The sequence below is a fragment of the Antechinus flavipes genome, chromosome 5, assembly GCF_016432865.1.
Source record: "Antechinus flavipes isolate AdamAnt ecotype Samford, QLD, Australia chromosome 5, AdamAnt_v2, whole genome shotgun sequence".
Classification (NCBI taxonomy): Eukaryota; Metazoa; Chordata; class Mammalia; order Dasyuromorphia; family Dasyuridae; genus Antechinus; species Antechinus flavipes.
Genome location: NC_067402.1, coordinates 28019602 through 28034180, shown reverse-complemented (window position 1 = coordinate 28034180; position 14579 = coordinate 28019602). Strand labels below are relative to the sequence as shown.

Below are 14579 nucleotides of genomic sequence, written 5' to 3'. Positions count from 1 at the left end.
AGCTAGTGGCTGGGTTACGATTTGAACTCAAATTTTCTTGACTCCAGGCTCAGTGTTCTGTGCCCTATCAGCCACCCCACCTGTCTCTGGTTTACCTAAGTAGCAAACAGTGGAATTGGGATATATCCCTCAAGTCTTGTGCCTTAAAATCCAACACTGTCTCTACTTTCCCACATTATATCATCCGCTTCCTTGTATAGTCAGTTCATTAAATGTGTAGATATGGCTTAAGTCTCCATCTACATGTCAGTTCTTTAAGGGTAGGGTCCATATATTCTATGTGTGTCTCAGTTTCCTCCACAGCACCCGTGCCAGTCGTTACCTGGTATCCAGCAGGAGATCAATAAACACCGTTTCCCAGTGTAATCACATGAAGGCAATTGTTCTAGCCAGTTTCTTCAAGAGTGACATGATAGCAGATTGTAGAGTTAGATTCTGACATTATACCCCCGAATTTCAGAGATCAACTGTACGATTTTAATGAAGCCAAAAAAAGACATTTCACTGAGAATATTTAGCCTGGAGAAGAGAGACTGACTTGGAGAGGAGGGTAAATGTCTTTAAACATTTGAAGGCTGTCATGGAGAAAAGGGAATAAACTTTTTCTGCTCAACCCCAGGGGCAGAACTCAGTACAGTCAAGTAGACAGAGGGGGAGGCAGAGAAGAGAGAAAGAAAAAACTTCCAAACAAATGTTAAGTTATTCTTCACTCATGCACGACTCTTTGTGACTCCATTTGGAATTTTCTTGGCAAAGAATGGTTTGCCATTTCCTCCTCCAGCTCATTTTACAAACTAGGAAACTGAGGCAAATGGGCTCAAGTGACTTGCTCAGGTTCACACAGCTATAAGTATCGGAGGCTGGATTTTAACTCATGAAAGTGGGTGTCCATGGTTCCAAGCCCAGTTCCTCCTAGCTGCCCACTTCCAAACAAACAGGGCTCTCCAGAGTGAAGGGGTCGCCTCCGTAGGCGGTGGGTTCCCTGAGTTCAAGCAAGATGGTCACTTGTAGGATTCTTGTAGGTGTAGGATCCTTGGTGAGGAATGGGCTGTGATGCTCTTTTAGATCTCTGGGGCCTTGTGATTCTGATTCTGTGATTTATTTTAAGCAGCGCTAAATGGCTATGGCATAGGACACTCCGGAAATGAGACATCCCAACTCATGGATAAATAAAACAAATATCAACAAAACAACAAAATCCACTTAAGCAGATACAAACCAGTTCTTATAAGCAAATTCAAATTTCCCGATAAACTTTTGTTCATCCGAAAACAACCCTATTCAATCTCCAGCCAAAGAGAGACGTCTAAATTTGGTTCCTAGTAAAACCACTGATTAACTTGGCAAGTCACAACACCCAAAGGACCTAATTTTTCAATCTGAAAACTGAAGGTTGTTTATTTCTAGATTTGAAGAAATATAACAAGGTTTTTTCCAGAGGTTTGACATTCTATCTTTTGCCCTAACCAAACTATCATTCAGAAAATGGAGCGAACCTCAGACTGTCATCACTTTTTGGAGTAACGATGCTGTTTTCCAAAGCTGCTTAAATTTATGATGTTTTTTGGGAGCTTACAATTCTTATTTAAATAAATGAATTCTTTGTATATTAGATAGATAGATCAATCAATAAATGGATGGATAGATAGCATAGATAGGCTAGCCTCTATTTTCTAGTACTTGATGACTCCATTTCTCTCCTAGTTCTGAGGCCAATGGATTTCCAAATGCCCTCCCCTCTCCTGGCTACCAAACTATTCCCTGTTCTCATCACCTTCTACTGACACTATTGTAATGGCCTCTGTGGAGTTCATTGTCTCTAAACTCTTGCCTCTGCATTGTCACATCAATCTCAAATTAGTTTCCTTAAAATCAAAGCCTGACCATGTCTAAAACCCAACTTTAAAAACCCAACTATAATTGTTTCCCACAATATAAAATACAGAATCTACAGACTGTTATTTATGATCCCCCATGATCAGTAGCCAAACTACTTTTCCAGTTTTATTTTACATTATGTAAACTATTGTGTGAAGACACAATCTATGTGCCAGAGACACTGGGCTATTAGCTGTTTCCTGACCTTTGCATTCCAGCTCCCATTTTGGAACATTCCAATAAGGCAGCGGTTCTCAGATTTTTTGGTATCGGGACATCTCTATGCTCTTAAAAGTTATGAACAAAAAGAGTTTTTGTTTATGTAGGTCATACCTATCGAGATTTACTGTATCCAAAATGGAAAACTGATCATTTTTAAAAAGATTATTTAATTTAAAAATGATATTCCATTATGCCTTAACATAAAACATATTTTATGGAAAAAATTAGTTTCCAAAACAACAAAAAAATTAGAGTAGTGGAATTGTTTCACATTTTTTTGGTAACCTTCTCTAATGTCTGCTTATTAGAAGATGTCTCCATTCTCATATCTATTTCTGCATTCAATCTTGTTTCAGTTATATATGAAGAAAATCGGATCTCACAGATATTTAGGTAGAAAAGGAAGGGGTATTTTAATAGAAAATTATATATATTTAATTGAAATTATATACTGTAATTATTAATTGGAAATTATATCTCAGTACTATTATGAAAATGCTTTTGACCTTGTGGATTTCCCTGCAAAGGTCTTGGGACTTTAGTCATAAACCATGCTGTGTCTAGGAAATATTCTTAACTCATCTCTCCCTCTCAGAGTCCTTCAAGGCTCAGCTTAGCTATGACCCCCCTGATTTCCTCATTTGTTTACTACTTGCCTCCTCCTCCAATTTTGCTAGAATAAGGAAGATTGTTTGGGAACTCTCCCTGTCACTTCGCACTAAAATTGCTTTTCAGGATCATGTGATCTCCAGAAATTCATCTTTCTACAAGCTGAAATCAATTTTGGAACTCACACTTCCTCAACATCCTCTTCCCTTGATTTCCTGCTTCCTCCCTCTGATTGGAGAAGGTAGAAGCTGGATACTGGAGACCTCCTTTTTGAGCCTTCACCCCACAAGAAGGGCTTCCTGGGAATCCATCTTGCCATTTCCCATTCGGCTGTATTCCTGAACTTCACACTCTCCAGAACCTCATCATTCTAAGAAATTAACTCTGAAATTTCCACCTCCTTGGATCATTTCCCATTCTGGTATTAAAGATTCATCATGTCCCTTCCCGGTAACCTCCCTTCCCGGTAACCCTTCTTGCACCATGTTTATCTTCCTTCCCCATATTGCTTCCAAATGCTGTCTTCCCCCATTAGATTGTGAGTTGCTTCAGGCTAGGAGCTGTCTTCTTTCTTTTTAAAAATTTTTTTTAGTCTTTCTTATTTTTCATTTCTTTTCAATTAAAAAAATTCTTATTTAAAGTTTTGAGTTCCAAATTCTCTCTCCCTACTGCCTTCCCTTCCCTCTTCCTAAGCAATCAGACATACATGTACAATAATGTAAAACATTTCCATATTAGTCATTTTTAAACAAGAAGACTGGAACATAAGAAAGTGAGAAATAGCCTCAGTCTGTATTTACTCAATATCAGTTGTCTGTCTGAAGGTGGATACTAAGATCTATCATTAGTCCTCTGGGATTGTCTTGGATCATTGTATTGCCGAGAAGAGCTAAGTCATTCATAGTTCTTCATCAAATAATATGGCTGTACAATCTCCTGATTCTATTCACTTCCTTAAGCATCAGTTCACGTAAGTCTTTCCAGGTTTTTCTGAAATCATCCTACTTGTCATTTTTAATAGCACAGTAATATTCCATTACAATCCTGTATCACAGTGTGTTTAGCTATTCCCCAGCTGATGGACATCCCTTTGACTTTCAATTCTAAAAATTCATTAAAAAGCTGCTCTATTTTTGTTTATTAAGGTTTTCTTCCTTTTTTGGGTGGGGGGGAAGGATGTCTTTGGGATATAAACCTAGCTGTGGCATTTCTGGATCAAAGGACATGCAGAGTCTTTTAGCCCTGTGGGCAGAGTTCCAAATTGCTCTCCAGAAGGATTGGATGAGCTCACAATTTCACCACCATTGCATTAGTGTCCCAGTTTTTCCACCTCCTCTCTAACACCAAACATTTTCCCCTTTTCCTTTTTTTTTTGTCATATGTGTCCCCTTCATTTCCTACCTTATTTTATACTCATTTGTGTCCACATACCTCAGTAGAATATGAGCTATTTTGTTTGGGGCCTTGCATTACTGGTGACAAAGACAGTACATGGAGTAGGTGCTCAGAAATAGCGAGCCTGAACATTTATTGTTACTGTTGTTTAAAGAGAGGTCTGATGTTGAAGAAGCAAACAAAACAATACTTAAAATGCTCTTGGTTACAAAGGGAAGTTGAAATAGGAGAGATTGGGAAGTAGAGGTAAAAATCTATTCCACGGAACTGAAAGGAAATTTGAATTTCCTTCAAAATTTGAATAGGAAATCAGAAATTTAGAGCAAAATAGATAAGATGTACCACAAACATCTTGATAATTTATGTGCAAAAAAAGATGCTTTTTTCAGATATTGCAGATGTTTCAAAACATTAGTTCATAACTCTCAATGTGACCCAGGAACAATTGTTTCCATTGAATGTCAAATCAAAGAAAATCACTATTTCACTGACCATATGGCTTAATATTTGGATATATAGTGGATGCAATGCACCAGGGGCAGCTGGGTGACACAAGGGATAGAGCACTGAGCTTGAAGTCTCAAAGACTCATCTTCCTGAGTTCGAATCAACTTAGCAGCTATGTGATCCTAGGCAAGTCACTTAACCCTGTATGCCTCAGTTTCCTCATCTGTAAAATGAGCTGAAGAAGGAAATGACAAACCATTTTAATATCCCTGCCAAGAAAACTCCAAATAAAATAACGAAGAATGAGACACAGCTGAACAATAAGAAAATGGTCTTTTTTTTCTGTTGTGTATACCACCTTCTGGGTTCTTTCCACCCCCTAACATCTTTTATTTACTAAGACAAAGAGACAGTTTTTGTTCATTCTAAGTAAGTTAGCTTTTCTTAACAACATAAATCAGCACAACCTACAGCTTATATGAAAGGAATATAAACAATAGTGTCTTGGTTTGCTGGAAAATTGATCTTTTATCTGATTGTAGAAAAAAACAACTTGTGATTCAGGATAAAACAAAACACAAAAATTAGTTTCTAGTCGCAGAGAAAAATCAGAGGATCCTAGACCGAGAGCTTAAGGGGACCTTAGATGTCATCTAATAAAAATTCTAGGGTTATGGGATTGTCCAGTTTGACTCTTTAATAATAATTATATTTAAAATTAGAAGTTTAATTGAATTTTAATTTTTGAAATTTGCTTTGATTGATTCCAGAGATTCCAAAGATAAGGGCTGAGAAGAAAGGAAATGAAGAAATCATAAAGAATTCAATAAAAGCCTTTGATAATAGTTTTTCTTTTATGGATTCAAATATGCCTTGAGTCACATTTTCTAACCTTGAACTCATTTTTTTGGATATCACATAAACTGCTTTAACATGGTGGGTTTACAAGACAGATGTCATTACTACCCTCTCTCTCCTCTCTACTGACATAATAATGCAAAAAGTTTTCATTCTACTTAGATGTATTTTTCTCAGAAACAAAATGGATGCCCAAGTTCATTTATAAATACTTAGAAAAAGCATTATTCAAAGTACATACAGTTGGTGCAAAAGAAGATATACTGAATTTGGAATCAAAGGATCTGGTTTCAAATCTCAACTCTTTTATCTCTGTGATTGTGGGCAAGTCACAGCTTCTCTGGACTCATTTATAAAATGGGGGAGAATGGAGAAGAGGAAGATGATTAGACACCTTGAAAGGTATTTTTTGCTCTAAATCCAATTATCGTTAAAAGAGTCTAGGACTTGGAGCTAAGAGAAAAAAGGGTTTAAATCCTGCTTAATTTGGACTTACTTGGCAAATTATTTAACTGTTTGTGCCTCAGTTTTCTCATTTGTAAAAAAGAGAATAAAAATAGATGGAACAGTTATATCCCAGATTTATTGTGAAGATCAAATGAAATAAGGTATATAAAGAGCCCTGCAAATTTTAAGGAACCTTGCAAATGCCAGTTATAGTTGCAATAATAACAATAATGATAATTATATAATAAAATGTTCTAATTATCATAATAACATTATTTTATTATATAATGTAGAATAGATTATCAAATTGCATTACATATGACACATAATATATATAATAGTTATTCTCTTGAAAACTCACTGAAATTTTAAAAGGAGAATTGTTTGGTCTCAATAAAGCTAGGTTTTATTCCACTAAATTAGCTACATGTGAAATCATACCAGTAGCCATCTCCACAATGAGTACAAATTTTGCACACCATTCTCCATGAGGTCTTAGTTAGGCAATTGTTGTATAGACAATGGCGGCAACCCAAGAGGTCCGGCTCATTAATGTCTGGCAGGAGAAAAAGGAACACACACCACTCTAAAGTATGACTACTCGAAGCTAAAGTGAAACTAAGCTAGCTGCACCAGAAGTTGAATCTCTCGCTCTCTCTCCTCCCCCCTCTTCCCTTTCCCTCAGCCTGTCTGTCTGTCTTTCTCTCTCCCCTCTCTCTCTCTCCCTTCCTCTCCTTCTATCTCTCTTCTTCCCTCCCTTTCTTCCTTCTCTTCTCCCTCCCTCTCCTTCTCTTTCCCTCTTTCTCTCTCCCTCTCTTTCTCTCCCTCTTCTTCTCTTTGTCTCTCCTTCCTTCTCTCTCTCTCTCCCCTTCTCTCTCCCTCTTTCTCTTTTTCCCTCTCTCTCCCTCCTCTACTTCTTTCTCTCTTCCTCCCTCTCTCCTTGTCTTTTTCTCTTTCTCTCTCCCTCCTTCCCCATCTTTCTTTCTCCCTCCTTCCATCCCTTCCTCTCCTCTTTCTCCTCCTCCTCCTCCTTCTATCTCTGACTCTCTGTCTCTGTCTTTCTCTGTCTGTCTGTGTCTCTCTGTCTGTCTCTATCTTTGCCATGCTGTCTCTGTCTCCCCCTATCTCTTTCTCTCTCTTCCCCTCTTTTTCTTTCTTCAAACTGGCCTATTTTCTGGTTCTTGTGTGGAAATGTGGAAGAGAGGATCAGCTTATTCTGCTGATCCTCGGAGGGAGATCTAGGGGATGATGAAATTTTCAGAGAGGCAGATTTACACGTTACACGAGGCAAATCTTGCTAACCACAAGAGTACTCCAAGAATAGAACAAGTTGCTTCATAAGGCAGAGGGTTCTCCCTCACTCATCACGAAAAGCCGAGTGACCACTTGTTGGGCCTGTTGGAGGGGGAGTTCCGGTTTCAGGCATGGACTGGACAGCTTTTCTAATTCTGGGGTTCTGTGGCACATGTAAGAGTCACTGAGGGAAAAAAGTGGGTACCATGATAAGCTAGGTTATTTTTGCAGAACACTAAGAGTTATCCATGGAATCTCTCTATATTTGGGTGTGCCATATGCAATGGGTATAATGTGACCTAAAAAAAGTGTACTGAACTGAGAATGATGGGGCTGAGGCTCTATTCCTGGCAACATGCATCTGTGATTTGGTTTTGCCATCTGTAAAATGGGAAGACTGATCTCCATTTCCTCCTTTACTTGGCAAAGAAGGGAATGGGATTGACCAAAAAGACATCTGATAGGTGGTAAAAGGATTTATGAAAATGTAGCCCACAACCCAAACCCTCTTATCTCCTGCAAACTAGGTCTCCTTCACAACTTTTCTCCCTTGTTATATGTGTTTGAAATCATCATCAGCTTGGATGCTTCTCTCTCCCTCATCCCAACATGTAATCAATATTCTCTCAAATATTCCTGTTAAATATCATTCATATAATAACAGCTACATTTCTATAGTACCTACTATGTGCCAGTTTCTATTCTAAGCATTTTATAATTATTGGCTCTTTTGATTCTCACAACAGCTTTGGGAAGTAGATGCTATGATTACATTCATTTTACAGATGATTAAGGGTTAGGTGATTTGCCCAGAGTCACACACCTTTTATACCTCCCTTTTGGTTTCTGTTGCCATTGATCTAGTTTAGTCCAGTTGGAGCCAATGCTGCTGTTCTGTTTCTTTTTGCTGAGGCATTTGGGGTTAAGTGACTTGCCCAGGGTCACACAGCTAGGAAGTGTTAAGTGTCTGAAATCAAATTTGAACTCAGGTCCTCCTGAGCTTCAGGGCTAATGCTCTATCCACTGCACCAACTAGTTGCTCCTTGCTATTCTGTTTCTTAACCAATCACATTGCCCCTTTTCTTTCTCTCTATCCCCCATCTATGAAAGCACCACAGATGAATCTTTTAAAAAATAGCTTTTTACTTTTCCAAATACACACAAAGATAATTTTCAACATTCACCCTTGAAAAATCTTGTGTTCCAAAATTTTCTCCCCCCTTATCCCACTTCCCCTCCTCCTTCCCACAGACAGCAAGTAATCCAATATAAGTTAACCACATGCAAAGCTTCTAAATAGCAGGCGAATCTTTCTGAAACATACTTTTATTTTCCCCCTTTAAAAATCCTTCTTTGGTTATAGTAAAGTTAAAGATCAACAAAGGTAAACCATTCAATATACAAAGAAAAGATTATACGGGAAAATGACCAGCTATATAGTTTTAAGTATATATTAAATTCAACAAAGAGGAAAACTACTCTGCTTGTTTGTGCCCCCTTTCTCACCCAAACATCCTAATCATCATGTCATTTTTATTAAAAGATATTTCAATGGTTTCCTACTTCCTATAGCACAAGATTTTTTTTAGCTCCTAGCACAGTGCTTAACAAAGAATAGGTGCTTAATAAATGCTTATTCCCTTCCCCTCCTCCCTCCAACAGGCTGGATCCTGCAAGGTAAAGAATAGTGGATTTGGAGTCTAAGAGTTTGGTTTAGATTTCTGATATTGCCACTTCAATAGATAATTAGAGAGATCATTTATTAAATACTTACAATGTGTGAAAGATTGTGCTAAATTTTTATTAATCACTTTCTCAGTAAAAAAAAAAAACCACTTATGAAGTACCTATCATGCGTGAGATACTCTTTCAAAGTTTCTATAGAAAAGAAAAAGATTTGTAAGAAAGTCCTTGTCCTCCAGAAGCTTACTTCTAATGGGGGAAGCTAACATAAATGGGATATAAATCATTTAACTTCTTTGAGCCCTGTTTTTTTTTTTTTTTAATTATTCAATGAAGGGGTTGGGCTAGTCCTATCTAGTTCTAAAATAATCTTGGAGTGGCCCAAGATACTAGGCTATCTCACCATAATGGGATATCTCTGCGCCTTAAGATAAAGCTTCTTAAATTGTGGGGTCACCACTAATGTGGGGATAGTGAAAAATTTGGCAGCTGTAAAAGGGATCAAATATTCTACAGAGACTTAATTATGTAAAAAGTATGATTTGTATATTATATAATGATGATGAAAAAGCACACAAAAAAGTGAAAATACTATGCTTTAATTGTGGTAATATATCTTGTACTGAGCTGTAATTATATACGGGATATACATGTTTCATCCAAAAAACCAATAAGCACTTTGAGATCAGTAGTTATTTTCCCCCATCCCACTTTGTTTCCTCAGTAGCTATCAGTGCTTTGTACATACATAGATAAATGCTTGATGAATGAATGGATGAACATAAAAGAGTTTGTTCCATGGGAAATGGCTTTTGTGTCTAAACAAAATGTAACAAAAAACCAATTTTTTAGTAAGTGTTCAATAATGCTTACTGATTGATCGAATAGATATCCCAAGATATAAGCAATACTATAAGATGATAAGATTTTCACGTACTAAAAAAATCACCTAAAATTAAAGGGCAGATATAGAGACAGATGAATTCAGAAGCAAAAAATCTTTCCAATCTATCTTTCACAGTGAAATGAGGTACCGGTACACTCCAGAGAGCCATAAACAGGGGTAAAAATCAGAATTGCTGCAGAAATTGACCCCCTTTTCCCTGCCCTCTCCACACACCTGTTGTTTTGCTAAAACTCAGTTGGCATTTCTTCTGGCTGACGCCATGTTCCACATAGGTGGACCCAAAGTCTCCCATGACGTCTTTGGTTAGATCAAAACCTACTCTTGGGAGAGGCCAAGGTAATATTTTACAGGGGTGATGATCCCCTGTGTGCTGTGGACCACATCTTGTTCTGTCCTGTTATCTGAGGCAAAACTCAAGAAATGTGGAGGCTCCAAGCTCCAGGTACAATGGTTTTATTATTTTGATTAACTTGGATCTGAATTGCATCCCAATTCCACCACTTACTACCTCAGTGACCTCAGGCAAATGTCTCCTCTCTGAGACTCATTTTTCCATCTGTTAAAAGAAGGGATTAGATGCCCTTTACATCTAAAATCCTATAACTTTCCAAATCATTTTAGTCCTTTGTTCTTCATTGGTTCTGTAGTCAAAAGCCCTAGTTTCCATTTCAATTTCTGACGAGAACTATCTGTGACTTTGGGTGAATCGTCTAAACTTGCTGAACCTCAGTTTCCTCATCTGTAAAACTGGAGGATTTAACCATGTATAGATTGTAAACAACTGGCACCCTCTGGTCAGGTAATACACTGGAAGTAGCACCATGGAAAAGCATTCAGGTGAAAGGATGAGGAAATCATACAATTCAGGTTCCTCAGCAGTTTTTATAAATTTTCTAAGAAAAAACAATCTGGTGGTTGAAGAGATGAAAATTATTAGCTAAAAAGAGATTTGAACATGGCTTCCAATTAGTCATGTTTTTCTTGACTCTCATTCTTATGAATAACTGAGATGTGGTTGCTAACATCATCTAGATCACAGAAAACATGACCTATAAAAATAGACATTTTAAGAAAATTAATTCAAGGGGACTCATTTGGCCACATTTACAGAAAAAGAACCCCCTTTGTGTTTTTTGGGGATGTGTGATTAATAAGAAAGAAATGCTTTCAAGAAACAGTGGAGTAAAAAGGAGAGACAGAGAGAGAGAGAAAGAGAAAGAGAGAAAAAGGGAGGGAGGGAGGGAGGGAGAGGAAGAGAGAAAGGGAGGGAGGGAGAGGAAGAGAGAAAGGGAGGGAGGGAGGGAGAGGAAGAGAGAAAGGGAGGGAGGGAGAGAGAGAAAAAGGGAGGGAGGGAGGGAGAGGGAGAGAGGGAGGAAAAAAGAGGGAGAGAGGGAAGAGGAAAGAAAGAGAGAAGGAGGGAGGGGAAAGAAAGAGAGGGAGGGGGAGAGATACAGAAGAAGAGAGAGGGGAGAGAGGGGGAGGGAGAGAGAAAGAGGGGGGAAGGGTTCTATTCTCTTCCTCTATGCTTCTCTCTCTCTTTCTATCTCTGTCTCTGTTTCTCTCTCTCTTCCTCCGCTCCCTTTCTTTGTTATTCCCATTTTGCTCCCATGCATGCAAACGTAAGCTTGTTGGATAAAAATCTCTGACTAAATTAAATTTGAGTTGATTAAGAAATTGGTGTGCGTGTTCAGGCAAAGCATATTTATGTGGAAAAAAACCAAAACAATGACAAACCTCGGTCACTTAAAAAAATTATTTTTTAGCTATGATTCAGAGTTACCATAGCTTCATCAGTGAACTGTGCCCTTGTCGATTTAAATCAGCAATGGATTCAAAGAAACTTCAGCCTGTTGTTATGAAACAGCACAGTAGCAGTGGGTTCATTGGTACTGAAAAAAAGGGTATGGTTACATTAAATCCCTGACTATCAAGGGGTCCAGAGATCCCATTCCTTCTCTCTTGCCATTCCCCAAGACCACCTGCTACTTCTTATCCCCTGTAGCTTTAACAGCAAGGAGCCTGTGCCAATAAACCACTTGACATCTTCCTGCCTTCTGAAACTCAAATGGAACATTTAAATGGGATTGCATCAGAACATCACACACACACACACACAATTATGTATGTATATATGTATATTTACACATACATATGCATAATTGATTGCCATTAGAACATGGATCATTTTTACATGACTTAAGAAGAATTAAAAAGGGCTTAATCACATTCCCTTAAAGAAGCTAACAAAAGCTTTGATAGGACATCATAAACTCAGAAGGCAGGTTTGATCTCCAAAGACTCAAAATTGTGGGTTCTTCTAAATTTAGACAGGGGCATAGCTTGATTTATATGTCAATATAGTGAAAGAATTACAGAAGGTAATCCATAAATGCTCATTGAACTGAATTAAAAATCTTGGGAAGAGCGCCCAAGTGGACTTGGTCTTCATCACACGTATGTTATAATGGGAAATCTGACTGTTTATGGAGCTGGCCTTGGTCATTGTTCTGGTATCTTGGAACACTCAAATTGTGTGATTCTGGGGGGGGGGTCATACTAGGACTGCTCTAGACCAATCAGGGCGTGTTTGGGTCACAGTGGCTCCCTGGGAGTCATCCTGGTACCCTTAAAATCGGCTCCTTGGAACAAAGCCCGGGAAGAGGTAAAGTTCTGATGCACATTCAGCGACCAGGAGGGTTAGGATGATACCATTGTATATTAACAGATAATATCCAGACATTTCTGGGGCTCTTGGGGACAACTGAATGCTTTAATATTGAAACCAGACAATTCTAGGGGGGCGGGATTCTTCATTTCTCTGCTTTCTACTTGAGAAAACAAGGGAATTTTAACAAAGAAATCTTTTGGTCCAGTCTGGTGGAGTCTATGGACTCCTCATGAGAATAATGTTTTAAAATTCATTACATTAAAAAATAGGATTACAAAGGAAACCAATTGTATTGAAATATGTGTGTGTGCATGTATGTGTATATGTGTGTTTAAGTCTATACATAAACACATAGACTCCTAGTTAAACAAACAAAAAAATCTACTTGGCAACCACTGGAAACCTTAGAGAGGTTCAAACTCCTGAAGCTGGCATTCAAGGTCATCTGCCACAGTCTTGGCAAGTGTTGTTCTACCATCCACATGCTCTAGTCTCCAACCAAACTCAAGGACCCTACAGATATCCTAGTTTCTTTCATTTTGCTTATGATTCTTCCTGGCTTTGAGGCTCTCTACCCTGCCCATTTGCTTCCCTGAGTGCTGTGTGAACAGTGATAAACACAAAACAGTCCCTGACTTCTTACTTGGGAGAAACAATACATACATGCACTAGTTAGTTACGTGTTATTGCTTACACATGTGAGAAAAGCTTGTTTTGGAGAAGAGATGCTAGAAGCTAGAGATTCTAAAAGGTGATGGCAAGGAGAGATGGCATCCCTGGTACTGGTGGCAGCTTGTGCAATGTCTCAGAGGCAGGAAACCATAAGATTACAGATCGGGAGCTGCGAAGACCATCTGAGTCTCAGAGGCCATCTAAGCAATTAGAAGAGTCAGGAGTGGGAGGTTATATATCAGAATGGCAAAGGGCTAAGTCTTGCCAGAATTACAGAGAGGAAGAAAAGTATATTCAGTCTGAGGAAAAAAGGCAGGCCCAGATTCTGACGGTCCTCCTCTGTTTATGGACCATAAAAAGCTACTGAAGTTTCTTCACCAAGGGAGTGACCCACTGAACTTACAAGTTCCATTTTGCTCCACATTGTTCTTCTCGGTCATCATTGGCTTGCGCCTCTCACAGCCTTTTATTTGTATGTCTCTGATGGTCTCATGATGCATTATTTAGGGCTAGAGTTCTCCAGGCATGAATGACATGACCCCAGTAATGAGCCTCCTTCTTTGGGAGGCAGCTTGATGTGGGGATGGAGCCAAGGAGACCTGGGTTCAAATCTCAACTCAGGCACTTATTAATTGTGTGACTCTGGGCAAGTCCATGTCTCAGTCATGCATCTATACAGTGAGGCTATTAGACTTAGCCACTGAGCTTCCCTACAGTTCTAACCCATTATCCCCTGATTCTTTGTCAGATTTAGTCTGAAAACTCCACCACGCCACGGGCTATCCTAGCTGGGGTTTCACATCCTATTCAGTACTCAGCGATGATCTATGTGCAGCAAAAGCTTAATGAATGTTTGTTTAATTTGATAAATTTGAAACTTAATAATATTCTTCCTCTTTAATCGGTTCATCATTCTTAAGATTTTGGAAAAAACACACAAATGCGCATTCACACCCACAACTCCCTCTTCCTTGTCACACACAAAGACAAGATGGCACAGATCTGGTCAGTGACTCAAGCTGCAGAGCAATGTCAGGGTGCCAAGTCGGGGGCCTGCAAGTGAAAGCCTTTGGACTGGAGACTGTAATATTAGTACAAGTTATAATCAGATAAAACCACCCAAACTTAGAAGCCTGTACAATAGGCCAGAGGCCAGGGGGCTGGGGAGGGGGAGGCGGGGAGGAAAGGCACAAAGACATTATTCAAAGGCAGCCAGTGAGCTTTTCTCCCTCTACCACTCGACCCTGGCCAAGCACGAATGTCAAGCTATAGCGAGCAGAATGGTGGGCTGGTTGTTGTTGTTTTTGTAATGGTGAGGTTATAGTCTGCTAAAAAAATAAACTCCAAAGGGAAAGCTCTGACATAACCCTAGCTACGGAGACACGAATGGGAACCGTGTTGTTATAATGATATAAACAAACGATGCTCCAAATGATAGGCCAAAGGGCCAAACCGGTGGCTTGGAATTACAAAACATCTTGGGATGAAAAGGAAAATTTT

At 38.9% G+C, this 14579-nt stretch overlaps 1 protein-coding gene across 6 annotated transcripts in view; it reads right to left on the bottom strand.

Annotated features, from left to right (window-relative positions):
• The window catches only part of THRB (thyroid hormone receptor beta), a 436159-nt gene that overhangs the window by 229127 nt on the left and 192453 nt on the right, over positions 1 to 14579 (bottom strand). The gene's annotated exons all lie outside the window — the stretch shown is intronic.